General features: G+C 40.1%; 1 protein-coding gene across 2 annotated transcripts in view; it reads left to right on the top strand.

Moving 5' to 3' along the window:
- Window positions 1-13,985, top strand: part of NRG1 (neuregulin 1) — a 1,107,867-nt gene that overhangs the window by 920,386 nt on the left and 173,496 nt on the right. The gene's annotated exons all lie outside the window — the stretch shown is intronic.

Genomic DNA, 13,985 nt, shown 5'->3' with positions numbered 1-13,985 from the left:
CTCTTAGACCCTGAATACGAGGATATTAAGGGTGAAATAATGCATAGCTACTGTCTCTACTCACCTTGGTGTATCTATTTAAAAAAAAATTTTTTTTAATGTTTACTTATTTTTGAAAGAGAAGGAGAGAGACAGAGTGTGAGCAGGGGAGGGGCAGAGAGAGAGGGAGACAGAGAACCCAAAGCAGGCTCCAGGCTCTGAGCTGTCAGTGCAGAGCCCCACGCAGGGCTCGAACTCACGAGCTGTGAGATCATGACCTGAGCCGAAGTTGGCCACTTAACCGACTGAGCCTCTCAGGCACCCCAATGGTGTATCTATTTTTATAAACTAGGTCCTATGTTCCATGTTATGAGATAAAGCTACACAGTTCTTAATATTGGAAAATCAACACAATTGATTTCTCTTTGGGAACGATAATTGTTTTCTACTGCTGGCCGTAACTAATTACCATGAACTGAGTGGCTTAAAACAACACACATTTAGTATCTTAAGAGTTCCATATGGTAGGATTCCAAGACGGGTCGCACTGGCCTAAGTCACAGTGTCGGGAAGGTTGCATTCCCTTCTAGAGGCTCTCAGAGGGAATCCGTTTCCTTGGCTTTTCCAACTTCCAGAGGCTGCCTACTTTCTTTGGATTGCGGCCCCCTTCCTCGGACTTTAAAGCCAGCAACATCACATCTTTGGCCATTCTTTGACTACACCAGGGAAAGATTATCTGCTTTTAAGAGTGAACATGATTACATGGGGTGCACTGAATACCATGCCATAATCTCCCCATTTCAAGGTCCTTACCTTAATCCCACCTGCAAAGTCTCTTTGGCTATGGAAAGGCAACATAGTCACAGGTTTGAGGGATTAGGATTTAGACCTGTTTGTAGGTCATTATTTTGCCCATAACAGGAATGAACATGCTTTCGTTGGTGTCGGCTCTAGGTGGGCAGTAATTTTAAAAACTTTATATTAATTTAGAAAGCTTAATAAACTGCTAAAACTCAACAAGTCATGATATAATAAGAATACCACCTGTATCGTTGCACAGTTGTGTGACACCCAGGGATTAAGTACATTAATTGTCTCCTCTTGTTTTGTTCACCTCGAAGCACCATGAACTGGGTTCTTTTTAATCTCACTTTACATTTTAGGAGACTGAGGCCTAGAGAATTTTGATAATTTACTAAAGGTTGCACAACCAGCATGTGGCAGAATAGGATTTGAATTCCGGTCTGACTCAGGCTTTTATTTATTTTTTATCTTTTAAGTTTATTTATTTATTTTGAGAAAGAGAAAACATGAGTGAGGGAGAGGCAGGGAGAGAGGGAGAGATAGAATCCCAAGCAGCCTCCGTGCTGACAGCACAAAGCCCGAGCTGAAATCAAGGGTCAGATGCTTAACTGACTGAGCTACCCGGGCGCCCCTGACTCAGGTCTTTAACAAGTATAGTTCATCACTTATATTTAGTACTAATGTGGTAAAAGTTTAACATAGTGTAATGAAGTATTGAGAATATAATTTATGCAGAGAAAGCCTACCTAATAAGTTAGTTGCTCTGATAAGAAAAATAATCTGTTACCATGAATGTAACTTTCAAAATGCCATTTTATCCATTGAGTAAGGGTTGGCTTATTAACATCAGTTGGTTGTATATGGGTTTGGCGATCAATTCTCAAAGTCAATTCTATTTAAATAGAAAAGTCCACAAAGATCGCAAAGTTAGAGAATTTATTTCACAAATCATGCTGCTGTCTAATTGGTTAATAGGTTCCTCTCTTCCTGCCCCCACCACAGGCTGTAAGCTCCAGGGGGATAGTAATGTTGTTTTTCTCAGTTAGGTCTGTGTCTTGAGTACTTAAAACAGTGGTATCCATTTAATAGACACATTAATATTTGTTGCAAGAATAGAAATCAAGAGAATATTTATTCTCTAAGAGAATAAAGCCAGTTACCTGTAAGAATGAGCCAGGATCTGGATACTATTTGTATTCTGGAAGGTCTTCAGTATATTCTAATGTGTTTGGCTAAAAAGAGACCATACAATTGGTTAATATAATAGGAATAAGAAAGGTGATGATGACCCTGATAAAGCCAGTATATTTTTAAACAAACCTTGAGCATCAGAGAAGCTTGTGCATTAAAGAGAAACTCATTTGGTATGGAGTACTTGACTCAAGATTGACTTTGTTTTTTAATTAGTTTATCTATTCAGCAAATACTACCAAGTGGGATTCTGGTTACTAGGGTAAAATATGAATTACAAGAAAAAAGCCCCTGACTTAAAGGAGTCTTCTGTCTCCTTGGTGAAACAAGCACCTATAAAGATAAAAGTGCAGTGTTTTAAAAGGAATCATAATGGTTTTATGGGAGCACAGTAAAAGAGGGACACTTAACTTATTATTCAAAAATACATAAATTGGGGAAACCATCCTGAGTGTACTTGGGGGGAGGGGGTTGGACATAATTTAGATTTATAGAGGAATTGCAAAGATAGGACAGGGTTCCCATATACCCCTCATCCCGTTTCCCATTCTCTTGGGATATTGGTCAAAACTAAAAATTAATATTGGTATAGTATACTACCAGTATCTAGCTACAGATCTTATACACAGTACACCTTTTTACGCTGAGGTGAGATCATGTATGAAAGTGCTTTGTGAACAGTAGGCCAAGCGCTAGTAGTTCAAAAAATGCCGTCAGACTCTGCCCAGTGTAGGCCACTGATGGTGAAAGTTGCATTCCCTGAAGGCAGCTTTAATAACCTTGCCATGAGCTCTCTTTGTTTTATTTTTATTTTATTTTTAAATTTTTTAAATGTTTACTTATTTTTGAGAGAGAGAGAGCACAAGTAAGGGAGGGGCAGAGAGACTGGGAGACACAGAATCTGAAGCAGGCTCCAGGCTCCAAGCTGTCAGCACAGAGCCCGATGTGGGGCTGGAACTCATGAACCATGAGATCATGACCTGAGCTCAAGTTGGACACTTAACCGACTGAGCCACCTGGACACCCCAATTTTATTTTAATGCTTATTTATTTTGAGAGAGACAGAACACGCTCTGGTGGGCGAGGGAGAGAGAGAGAGAGAATCTGATGCAGGCTCCATATCCAATGTGGAGCCCCAGCTGGGGCTCGATCTCATGACCTGAGTCGAAATCAAAAGTCTGATGCTCAGTCTACTGAGCCACCCAGGTGCCCTGAGCTCTCTCTGTTTTAGTTCCATCCATGAACTCTCTCCCTCCATCCTGTGTGAGGTAAAACCCACCTTGCGCATGAGGGGCTGAGGCTCACATAGGGCCAAGGAAATGAGTCAGGTTGGAGCAGGAAGCTGGGCTGCCTGCCTCCAAAGCCCACCTTTTCATCCTGTATGCTGCTTCCTGAGTCACTTTCCTGTACAACAGCCCAGAATAAGCATTTTCCAAATCATACTTCTTACTGTGCAAAACTTCATTCCTTTTTTAATTCTAAGGCTACTTGCTTCATGCTTCAAGGGTTTGCCACTCACTGTAGTATTCTGTGACTTTAAAATTTTGATGACTTTAAGGACCCATTGCTTTCCTCCCTTGGCCTTCCTGTAGGAAGTCTTTAGGATTCTATAATGTTGAATCTATTCCTTTGCACTGGCAGCCCTTACCTTTGAACATTATAGTGACCCCTCTTGATAGCTACCAGCTGCCTTTTTTTTTTTTTTTGGTCTTAAGGAATGACCAAAGCTATATGCAGTTTGTCAGAGGTTAATTATGTAATTTTGTGCCATCTGCATGCATAGGATCTAATATTTTCTAACTTTTCAGGTGATTTCTGGATAATGGTAGTCAAATCAGCACTAATAATGGTGACTTTTTTTTTTAAGATACAAAGCGTTTTCACTACCATTTTTTTTCACAACCATTTTTAATTAGATTTTCCCAACTGTGTGAAATAGATAAGGCAGATGCTACTCTCTCCCCACGCACCCCCAACTTTCTATGCACAAGATTATTGAAGTTCAGAGTAATTATGTGGTTCCCTAATCCCATAGACCAAATAAGCTCTGGACCCCGGGTTTGCTGACTCCCCATTCTTATCCTTAATAGAGATTCTCAAAAGCTAGAGGGAGAAGTGCAGGATGTTTTGCGTGGAGTTGGGGATTTAAATTCGTAGACTAGAAACTATTAGCAAAGAATCTAATTAGACGTCTTTGTAAATAACAACAAACGAAAGGCATTTCTAGTGGTTTGTCAGTCGTTATGGAAGAAATGAAAGCTATGTGTTGACATGTTAGGTAAAGCTTCATTTAAGTTCCTTTTGTGTAGTGTTTGTGAATCTTTGTGCTGAGAAAACGTGACTGCAATTTAGGAACCAAGGGATTACCTCAGAATGGGTGGGAAGCAGCTCGCTTTTATTTTCAAAAGATGGTTTAATGAATTTGTTTTTTATACAAAATAAGGGAAGCTGTGAATCATGTCTTCATGTGTGTGTGTGCGCACGTGTGTATGTTGTCAGAAACCAGACTACTTTGGCTCTAATCTTACAGTTTGATTTGTAAGGACTGTACAGGAAAGCATCCCAGCCTTGGAGCTCTGCAAGATAGGTGACAAAATGAGATTGCTTTAGATGATCGGTGATGATGTAACACAGTACAGATTTTCTCACTCCGAACAGTCTGTTTAATTTGACTGTGGTCACTTTCCACCTCTTCAACAAATTCATGACCCTGGGAACCTGAAGATAAGAAAATTGTCTTCCCTGGTCTTTCCTGTGGGGTAGAAGTAAAATGATAAGGATTCAATTGTTAGGTTGTCTGTGGATCTGCTTAAAAATGCAAAGAGCTACTCAAGCTTTAAAGATCCTCGGAAAGTCAAATGTGGGCCCTACGTAAGAATGGATGCAAGACTGGTTATATAAAAACTGTAGTAAACAGAGCAGAGAGAAAATTAACTTTGATCTGGTGGGCCTCAGCGAGTCAGGAAGGTTCCATTCAATCCTGGCATCATGTACCTTTCAGGGTCATTCAGTTTAATAACTTGTCTGTGAATAAAAAAGGAAAAGTTAGAAACCTGTGGTTGCCGGGAAAGTTGACCTGCCTACATAGCAAAGAAATAGATTTTCAACATCCTGGAAGGATGCATTTATTTTATGATTAGGGCTGCTAAATTTTTTTCTTCTTCACAGAAGGAATAAATTTGAAATGGCTATGTGAAAAATAGGTCATGGGGAACTAACACTGGTAGATCAGTAAAGGGCTTTGCTCATAAGCGATGCTTTAGGTTTTATGCCCGTATTTTATGCCATACTGGAAAGTTTTCACATAGTTGTCACTGTTTGAAATTAATTCTAATCAAGTGCTAACTCATTTTACCTGGGAATTTTCTCTAGTTTAGAACGTCTATCTACATAAATTCCTTCTTTCAAATGAAAAAGAGAAGTTTAGTGATAACAATTAAATGATTGTAATTTAATTTGAACAAAGAAATAAGGGTTATGAAGATAAATGTTAACACATCAAGGTCATGCTGATGTGCTAAATTTACTTTAGCACCAGAAGAGAGAAACCTCATTCCAGTAAGAAAATAAATAAATACAATATCAGATTTTCAGTAACTAGATATTTCTCCATTTCTCTGTTTTTAAGTGACATGTTGGGGCAGAGTAGGGCAGATATGTATAACAAATGAAGGAAAAAGCCTTGCTTTTTGACAACAGAAAAGATCAAATTTACAAACTGATGTCAAATGAAATTTGCTGCCCATCAGTTAGGTCAAACTGTAATGGATCCATTTTAACCCTGTGTATTGATGGCCTTAGATGAAGCTTGTGGGACCTCTTCTATTATCTCCATTGAGTGAGGTTCTCCTCTAATTGCGGGCAGCATTGGGAACAGCTTTAATTAGGCAGGCCTGGTGAACGCTTACCGTAAGCTGCCCGCAACTGTGCTGTGATTTACTCCAGCATCCGTTGTCACGATGTGTTGCCTTGACACCTTGAAAGAACAGCACTAATCTATTACGACCCTCTTATTGCTGTGTTCTCACACGAGGGCTATTGAGTTTCAGGGAACCTGGGAGTGACACGGAGCACGGTTTACTTTCGTGGCATTTGACAGATGACAGTCACACAGTTCAAAAAAAATTGTTCTGGTATGCCAATTTCAAGTGTTCTGTCTGGTTGTATTTCCCCAGAAACTGTCATAGTTGCTTAGAAAATTCAGTAATTTCTGTGTCTACTTTCTGTCGCAGACGCTTTTGGTACTTGGAGTATGTGTAGAAATGATTTGTCACGTGCTACCCTCCCAGATTTAATCAGGAAACTATGGTCACTATTAATATATCCATAAATTAAATTTGACACTTGAACTATGAACATCAACAACATAGCAAATAATTGTTTATCGCCTAGTAATTAAGGGCAGAAACACTGGAGTCAGACTTCTGGGGTCCAGATATGGGTGCTGCAATACACCAGCTGTGTGACTATGGGAAGTTACTCTACCTCTCTGTTTCTGTTTCCTCGCCTGTAAATTGGGAATAATGATAGTAAAACGTATCTATCTCCTGGAGTTGTTATAAAACTTAAAAGAGTGGACATAAAGTTCTTAGAGCAGAGCCTGGCACATAATAGGTACTCAACAAGTGTTAGCGGTTATTACTCTAAAGGAGTTTATTGTTGAAAGTACTAAGAAGGCCTTCTTCTTTATTTTAACATTTATTTATTTATTTTGAGAGAGAGAGAGAGAGAGAGTGGGGGGAGAGTCAGAGAGAGAGAGCGAGAGAGAGCATCCCAAGTAGGCTCCGCACTGTCAGCACAGAGACTGATATAGGCCTCGGACTCACAAGCTGCAAGATCGTGACCTGAGCTGAAATCAAGAGTTGGATACTCAACAGACTGAACCACCCAGATGCCCCAAAGAGGGCCAGATTCTAAATTCATCTCATAGGCTTTTGGAACACTCTTATGGTAGTTTTATAATTTTATTTTTGGCCCTCAAGTTATGAAATACTGGGCAAAGAACTCACAGAACTGTATAAAGGAGGAAGATTGCTAATTTCAACAAGCGTAATATCAATTTTCAGGCTGAAAAATTCTCTTACCTAATAAATCTGCACTTATTTTCCCCTGTAGAATTTTGCAATGTTGTAAATCTCTCACAGACACACGTGGAGAGGTGATCTGGTTTATATAGCTTATTATGAGAAACAGAAAATTACCATAGTGGCTATGATGGAATGGAATAATCAATCCCATTTTTAGTCTACTCTCCTCTTCCCCTTTCCTGCCTCCACCTCAAGCTGTGTCGAAGCACCCTGTTGGACAGAAAAGTCCCAGGTCTAAATCCTGGTGTACATCTTATTAGCCTTGTGACATAGGGCAATGTCAAGTTCCAGTATAACTCCCTATATCCACACTTGCAAAATGAAACGGTTACCCTCCTTATATGAAATACATACTAGAACTGTTGCAGAGAAATGATAAATGTGGGGATATGTGTTGGCCATCAGTGAAAAAGCACACTTAATAGTTAAGGGAGAAAGCTTAGACCTTGTAGATTGGGGTCAATCAGTGAAGACAATCAACTTTGATTGGAAGGTGGAGGAGATAATATTTAAATGTGTGTGCCTTTCTTGCTGAAGTGGATAAACACCTGGCCTCTGGGGAGACTCCTGTATAGGACACTGAGTGTCACAGGAAGGGACATGGTTACAATGACCAGGATCCTCGCTGAGGCAGAGTTCAAGCAGAGAACGCTCAAACAGTGATGATCAGATAAGAGAAATACAGGAGAACGTGAACATTTTAAAGTAGAGACTACTACTTATTTGATAGTTTTCCAGTTAGATGTAACATTTCCTTTTCCTTGGCATCACGTGGCAGAGAACAGAAGAGTCCTAGCCCAGTGGAATGCATTCACACAAAAAATAATGTCACGGGGCCCTTCCATTCCAGACAATAAAAAGTCTTTTGAGAAGGTAGATGAGGCCTCTGGAATAACTTTTGGACCTGGGTCTCTACTTTCTCAGCATCTTCTAGATCTTTCGTCCTCCTTACCCTTTAGCAAGCACTTGAGGTCCTGTTTGGTGTTAGGCCCCTAAGATCTTGTGTATCTTCCGTCTAATAAATTTAGACATTTGGATGTTTGATTGCAGCGCCAATCCAAATGGACACACACACACGCGTGCACGTGCGCGCACACCTCGATAGCCTAATCCTTTGACTAGGGACTGTGGCCCCCTACTAATAACTACTCTTACCTGTCCTTTCATTTGGTAGGGATAAATTCCTTAAATGGTCCTCTTTCTGTACATGTGCTTTTTTTCAGTGCAGCCTGATGGGTGTGGTATTCAGATGGACACTGTAATTATCATTTTCTGTGATCTTAGCATAAGCAAACATTTTGACGGGGCTGATTGGGGCTCATGCCCTCAAATGGAGCATTTAAAAGAATCATACCATTATCCATCACTTGTGACAGTTAACTGTGAGAGGTGATACTTTGAGCACATCCATGTGGAAAAGTCCCCACCAACGAAACTGATATGCTTGGGAGATCACAGTGAACACTAGTGAGAAGCCAAGTTTGGGGGTGCAGATACCACCATTGTGAATATTAGAAGATGTTGAAATATGGCCCCCAATTGTATTGTTTCATGCTGTGTAATGACACGCCCCACGCATTTGTGATGAGGATTATTCAGTGTGCTCAATGGTATTATTCGGTAGTGCACGTGCACACCCTTGCGCATTTAAGGAGTTGGACACGGACCCTGCTGCAATGGTATTTCTGGAGTCCAGTTATCTTAACTGTAGTTTGAAGCAAAATCCCCAGGTGTTCACTGGGTAGGTTCGGTTTGTGCCAATGATATGGAGTCAGCTTGAGAATGATTTGTAATAAAACCCTGAATTTTATGGTGACTTCTTCTCACATGAAAGCATCCACGTGTTCTGTCTCATCCTCCAGATATCTTTGCTGAATACACCGGGATGAGTAGCAGGCCCATTTTAGCTCGCAGGGCACTCTAGTTAACCAGAGTCAGGAACAGTCTTTCTGAAGGTTGATTCAGCTGGAGCATGGGCCAGTGCGAGCACGGTGTCCCCATATGCGGCAGCAAATGGTGACCTTCTTGGGTGGTTCTTCCCCTAACTTAAGATCACTCAGTGCATCAGTAACAGTGGTTGTAATCCTAGGAGTCATTGCCACCAGAACTTGCTGCCTTTTACACAGCTATATTTACAAATTTTAACCTGATAAGACACACTTTCCCTTCTAAGCTTAAATCTGTGAGCCCAGCTGAGAAGACCAGATGGCAAAGCATAAACTTTATCCACTCTGTGCCTGACCGTAATCTTCTCCGTAAGGTAGTTCAACGGGGGAGAAATATGATCGGGAAAGGAATTTTGGAGGCTTTTGCAGTAAGTTATTCACCTCTAACGTGACTACAAAAAAGGGACATCCTTCTACTTCGAGGACTGATTGATGATATTCGTGTGGCTTTCATTAACTAACAACCAATTTTCACCGTGCAATCTGCACGTGTGTGATGTCAGGCTTTTAAAAGGTGGTGTGTAGGGAAGATTTCTCTGGGATCGCAGCAGAAAGCTCACTGTTATTTGATAATATTTTGCAGGTTTCCTGTTTAATTTGTTCAGTGTGTTGAAGCTGTTCAGATGAACTGCACGGTTAAACGTGGAGAGGAGTGATAGGAGTTAACTCTGCATTGGCAGCTCCATCAAAAAACAGAAACAGCGGCTTATCTAGTGTCACATGCCCTCAGCGTATCTTGGTTCCGTACACGTGCTAAAATTTGTTTCCCATTCTAACAATACAGTGCAATATTTGATATAACGGCACTGAATGTATTTTAAAAATACGTGCGCAGTAGATCGAAACAAGAGGGTCATTTAGATGAACGGTTCATTTTACCTATTTCACCTTTAGCATAGATATTCATTCACACACTAAATTGTTGGAATAAATGAATATATCGCCCTAAATTTTTGTGTGGTCATGATGTAAGATGAAGATTTGGGGATTACCACCACAATTCTTTTCTACGTTGCATGACATATCAAATAAGAAACACAAGTGCAAAAACAGACGGCTTGCATGAGTTAGAGTCAGAAGAGTGTGTTTGTGATCTTTTAAAAGCCTGTAAAACCCTGAAAGCCAGTAAAAAGAAATGCCTGTAAAGTGTGTGGCATTGCTCTGAGGGTTTTTGAGTTTCTGTTTTTAAAGGCTATTCTCTTTTGCACTTTACTGTCTGTCTCTGTTGATACATTTCTAAGGGTGTAGATGCATTCATATTAATGTCAAGCAAGTTTGAAATAGATGTTGGCAAAGACTGTCTAGAACTTGCTCTATCATTAGATTGTTTCAGGGTGTGGAACTCCTGCCTGTCCAGAAACACACTGAGAGTGAAATTTTGAACTGTGGCAGACCAAATACAATTAAATCATGTCAGAGATTCTCAGAACACTTACTACATCCAAAGCATTAACTTAGCATTGTTTTGCCTTCAAGCAATTTTTAGTTAACGGACCATTTACTCTTAGCCAGGGACTGAGAGGCAAATACCATGTTTTTTTGCCAGTTTTAAAATCCAAGTACATCGTTAAAAAATTGCTCTCCCAGTTTAGAAGTGACCCCTGGCCTTATAAAGTTACATCTGAGTACTAGAAAGTACTTGGTGGAGTAGATTTTTGTTAATGAAATAAACAAGATTATTTCATGTGAGTAAACCATTGACTGGGAAGCATACAGAGTAAAATGTATTCCATTAAAATATAGTTATTATTTTATAATCTAATAAAAGAAAATGTCTTGAAAACTATTTCATTAGGGATAGATGGGAAAAACTGCACAAACCATATGTGCTCAGTATTCGCTTGCATTTTTGTTAGGAGTCTGTGAAATATCCAGGGCTGTTCCATTAGTGTGGTTATGTAAGAAGACAGAGAAGAGTTTATGTTGTTGCCAAGCCTTCAGGACCCTTGAATTTGGGCTCCACCAAGAATGAGTGAGGAAGTTTGTATGGCACATACGGGGAAGGTACCCCTGACAAGAGAACACCCATGGACCAAGGATGTGGTTGTGTAGGTGTGTTGATGCTGTACAGGTGTGTTTCTCCATTTACGCTCTGGGGGATTTTGAGTTAACTCCTTCAAAGAGCTCTTCCCTGAAAGGCGAATGTCCTCATGTCCTAGGTTGTTACCCGTGAAGGATACAGAAGGCGCCATTACTGCAAGTAAACTTTGAAGGTTGCAAAGTTAGAATAGCTGGGAACTTCTGCACTTCTGACGTACTTGAAACTGTGTGCAAGAGGGAGGAACTCAGGCTAGTCGATAGAGGTATACCAGAAACCTGAATCATTAAGAAATGTTTATACACAGAGTCAGCTAAAGGAGTGGATATTTCAGCTAAGAAAGACCTTCTAATTTGAAGGTCTCTGCAGCACTACATCACAGATCATCTCTTTTTAAAAAAAATTTTTTTTAACGTTTATTTATTTTTGAGACAGAGAGAGACAGAGCATGAATGGGGGAGGGTCAGAGAGAGAGGGAGACACACAATCTGAAACAGGTTCCAGGCTCTGAGCTGTCAGCACAGAGCCCGACGCGGAGCTCGAACTCACGGACTGCGAGATCATGACATGAGTCGAAGTCGGACACTCAACCGACTGAGCCACACAGGCGCCCCACATCACAGATTATCTCTTAAAGACAACAGATGTGTACATCTTTGCACATGAAACCCCAAAAGAAAGGATAAATGTTGACATTCCAGATGAGTGATTGTTTTCCTTGCACCGAAGGACCTAGCAAAATTGGAGCCCCAAAGTCATGGATATGAGGTTGAGCCATCTGAGGCTTTCAGGGCTGTCTCACTCACAGAATTTGAATGGAGGATATCATTTTAGGAGATAGACTTGTACATTAAAACTCAAATCTTCCCAAGAATCTCCTTCATGACGGCAAACTTAGCCAAGGCATTGAAACGTAATGAAATCCTGAGCCTTTCATTGAACTGCAGAAAGACCAGGTGAATGAGGCAGGAAAACAAAGAGAAACCAAGATGCCTTTTTTTTTCTTTCTTTGTGAGTGTGTTTATGTGCACATGCAAGTGTGTATTTCCTTACTTGCTGAATCGGTTGAGATTTAGTTGTAGGCATCGTGACATTTCACCCCCAGTTCTTCAGCAGATACCACCTAAGAACAAGGACCTTCTGTGTAACCACAATGCGTGATCACAGAAATTTCATGTTGATACGATATCAGATTTGAATTGCCCAGGTAGTCCCATTACTATCTTTCAGAGTGTTTTCCACGACACGGGATTCAGTGACAGCTCCACATTGCATTTACTTGTCATGTTTTTGAATTTGCATCGGTTCTCATGGTCGGTCTTCTTTTGTCATTCATGACACTGACACTTCTGAAGCCTAGACCACCTGTTTTGCAGAATATCCCTCCATTTTGAATTTGTCTGATTTGTTCTCTCACATTTGAAACCAAGAGATTGATTGATAGACGAACAGGAGGGGAAGAAGAGGTGGGAGAGAGAAAGGGAATGAGAGAAAAGGAAAAAGATGCACATGATTTTATGAAAAATTGTTTAGTCAAACTCAAGAGCATAAAGTCTAGTACATTTCTCTTCCGGCTGTATTGATAAGCAATTGTCTAGAGCTGTGGGGTGAGGGGACCTGGTGCTTATTGGGAGTTAAGGATATCTGGAATATTTCAGTGAAAACATTTTGCTTAAAGGCAAGGGACTAAACCTTGAGAGTCTGGGTGGCATGCCAAGTTAAATGTAAAACTCAGTGAAAACCAAAAAAATGTCAAGCTAGTTATTTTAGTTTATACATAAAATAGTGAGACGATTTATTTTTCTTAATACGTGTAAACCAGTTTCTTTGGTGCCATTTAGCTACAGCAGATTTGTTTTTTTTTAACACCCTTCGCTGGGCTTAACAAAAATTGAAGATGCCTTAAAGAGTTAATAAGAACATACAGACACTATTCCAGAGAGATGAGAATTTAGTCTGTCTTTAAAAACCTCCAAAACAGAGATGCATGAACCCCAGCTTAAAAAGGAAGAGTCCTGTAAAACCTGCTTAGAGTAAATCTTATTCTCAAGCTGTCAGAAAATAAGAACCAGACAAAATAATCAGGTATCAAAGACTAAGAACAGCTGACATGAGTTTTCTACCTTGCCGCTGTGTCTCCACATTAAGTGCCAACTTCTCCACGACATCTCCTAGGCTCCAAATAAATAAAAAGGGGACGTGATTTTTAGGAGCACTGCTAAGAAATCACAGCATTCAAATGGTTTTTGCTATAATTTGTAGGAACCTTCCTATGCTTATTCCTGACATTTGATTTACTCGGTTAAGGGCAGAAATGTAGAAAAACAATCAAACCCTGAGTAGGAAGGGAACTTGGTTTCCTGGTTGTGTCTAATATGGCTCTGATGGCTGTCCTTGGTGTCCTGGTCACCACACCCAGTGAATCATTATGCCCTGAATCAGGGAGACCAGTCTTATTTGCTGGGGTTTTAAGTTAATACCTGACCTAGAGCAGAAGTGGGCTTCGTAATTGGCTTCTCTGAGACTCAGCGGAAACAGTGTTGAGAGCTCAAATTCTGTGATGTTGATTATTAAGTGAAGCGTGTGCAGAGGAAGGTCCACTCATTATGCTTTTATTTAAAAAAAAAAAACCACTTTTATTATGAAAAAAACAGGCCTACTATATTGAATCGTTGCTTGACTTCTACAATGATGGACCAACTTCTTGGGAAATTTGTTTCATTTTTATGCCGATCCATTCCTTGCCACCATTTTATTTTGAAGCAAATCTCAGATAGTATAACATTTTATCCATAAATATTTCTGTAGAGAACAGATACTCTTTTAAGCTGTGTTGCTTAAAATAAGACTGGTATATAGGTGTTTAAGGTATTCTACCAGGTAATGCACAGCTTAAGTACTTCCAGTCTCTGTTGAGAAGATTTAGAAGAGCTAAAGCCA

This window comes from Lynx rufus, unplaced genomic scaffold (genome assembly GCF_022079265.1).
Source record: "Lynx rufus isolate CCGP_SWC_20201006 ecotype Redwood Valley unplaced genomic scaffold, mLynRuf1.p SCAF_3, whole genome shotgun sequence".
Lineage (NCBI taxonomy): Eukaryota > Metazoa > Chordata > Mammalia > Carnivora > Felidae > Lynx > Lynx rufus.
Note: the sequence above shows the minus strand (reverse complement) of the source record. Positions and strands in the feature narration are given on the sequence as shown.